Source organism: Schistocerca cancellata, unplaced genomic scaffold (genome assembly GCF_023864275.1).
Source record: "Schistocerca cancellata isolate TAMUIC-IGC-003103 unplaced genomic scaffold, iqSchCanc2.1 HiC_scaffold_542, whole genome shotgun sequence".
Taxonomy (NCBI): domain Eukaryota; kingdom Metazoa; phylum Arthropoda; class Insecta; order Orthoptera; family Acrididae; genus Schistocerca; species Schistocerca cancellata.
Genome location: NW_026046556.1, coordinates 75001 through 77500, shown reverse-complemented (window position 1 = coordinate 77500; position 2500 = coordinate 75001).

Below are 2500 nucleotides of genomic sequence, written 5' to 3'. Positions count from 1 at the left end.
GTCCGTCGGCCGGCGCGCCTGCCACTGGGCGCCCCCACCAGCCGGCTGTAGCGCGTGCGCCCACGCACCGCGCGGCCAGCACGCCGGGCGGCCCCCCCTCACCGGCCGGGGACGGTCCCACCCAGCCACCGCCGCGTATCGCTTCACACACAGATTTGCCCTTACTGATTTACCTCCAGCAACAACAACCGCACCACAATGGGTTTACCAGTTGTTCATTTGCGTTGCGTCACGTCACCAGCAAACGTAGACGTCCATCCCAGTTTGCAAATGCAACGATTATTGCATACCTGTCTGTTAGGTGTCACGACACACTACGTCTGCCCACATACACGCAACAAAATGTGCACGACTAGAGAACACGTGGGAGGTGGCCCCCTACGTATGCGATGTCCATTACGAGACCGACTGTCAACCAGCATCTGTACCATGTCGCAGATGTGGAACGCGGTGCACCATGCTATCACACTGTGTGAGAAGAGACGACTACGTTTGAATACACGCGCCACTACATCAACAGACGGCTCATGCTGATCGCCATCCAGGGCGTCCGTTACTCCCACACGTCTCTATGGCGTACCACACTGCAATGTAGCTGTTATGGGGAGACGGCACGTGGCTGAGTGCACAACATTTGGACCGTATGGTTCGCTGTTGTTGGGCGCAGTCGTACGGTCACACATGTGCCACAGCGTATCATTCAGTACATACGGACCTATGTGCAGTACAATGTGAGGATTAAGCTTACGATATCAGCGGACAGTGGACACAGGCCGTACCACGACGTAGACTGAGCGCTTCGACATGCGAATGCCAGTGAACAGCTGCGAAGGGCATTGAACACGCAAGCACCTGAACGACCAGCGTGCGAAGGCAGGGTGGAGGGGGGGGGGCGATGTACATCCTGCAGTTGTCCACATTACAGTGTACAGCGGGAGCATGTAAAAAGTAAGCAACACTTGCGAAGTGTTCAACATGAAACGACACACAAGAGGGTGGGCGGTGCGAGTAGCGAACTATATTCAGAGGGTTGTGGTTAGACAACACTAGATTAATGTAACGTGTCATATGCCAATTACAGAGCAGGTTAAGGCACAACGTGGGTTAGGTTAAGGCACAACGTGGGTTAGGTTAAGGCACAACGTGGGTTAGGTTAAGGCACAACGTGGGTTAGGTTAAGGCACAACGTGGGTTAGGTTAAGGCACAACGTGGGTTAGGTTAAGGCACAACGTGGGTTAGGTTAAGGCACAACGTGGGTTAGGTTAAGGCACAACGTGGGTTAGGTTAAGGCACAACGTGGGTTAGGTTAAGGCACAACGTGGGTTAGGTTAAGGCACAACGTGGGTTAGGTTAAGGCACAACGTGGGTTAGGTTAAGGCACAACGTGGGTTAGGTTAAGGCACAACGTGGGTTACGTTAAGGCACAACGTGGGTTAGGTTAAGGCACAACGTGGGTTACGTTAAGGCACAACGTGGGTTACGTTAAGGCACAACGTGGGTTACGTTAAGGCACAACGTGGGTTACGTTAAGGCACAACGTGGGTTACGTTAAGGCACAACGTGGGTTACGTTAAGGCACAACGTGGGTTACGTTAAGGCACAACGTGGGTTACGTTAAGGCACAACGTGGGTTACGTTAAGGCACAACGTGGGTTAGGTTAAGGCACAACGTGGGTTAGGTTAAGGCACAACGTGGGTTAGGTTAAGGCACAACGTGGGTTACGTTAAGGCACAACGTGGGTTACGTTAAGGCACAACGTGGGTTACGTTAAGGCACAACGTGGGTTACGTTAAGGCACAACGTGGGGTTACGTTAAGGCACAACGTGGGTTACGTTAAGGCACAACGTGGGTTACGTTAAGGCACAACGTGTGTTAGGTTAAGGCACAACGTGGGTTAGGTTAAGGCACAACGTGGGTTAGGTTAAGGCACAACGTGGGTTACGTTAAGGCACAACGTGGGTTACGTTAAGGCACAACGTGGGTTACGTTAAGGCACAACGTGGGTTACGTTAAGGCACAACGTGGGTTACGTTAAGGCACAACGTGGGTTACGTTAAGGCACAACGTGGGTTACGTTAAGGCACAACGTGGGTTACGTTAAGGCACAACGTGTGTTAGGTTAAGGCACAACGTGGGTTAGGTTAAGGCACAACGTGGGTTAGGTTAAGGCACAACGTGGGTTAGGTTAAGACACAAATTGCGTTACAAATTGCGTTACATTGCGGTACAAATTGCGTTACATTGCGGTACAAATTGCGTTACATTGCGGTACAAATTGCGTTACAAATTTGGTTAGGTTAAGGTGCAAAATGGGTTGGATTACAGTACACAACATGGTAAGAGATAGTGTGTTTGGGGGGGGGGGGGGGGGGGCAGGTTCGTTGGTAGTGATCATTGTAAGTGAATGTCTGAGGCAGCGTCAGTATGTCACAGCAGTTCTGTCTCGTCAGGATGCGCTTTTCGCTCGTGACTGGAGGCGCGCCGCGTCTGTGGTTGC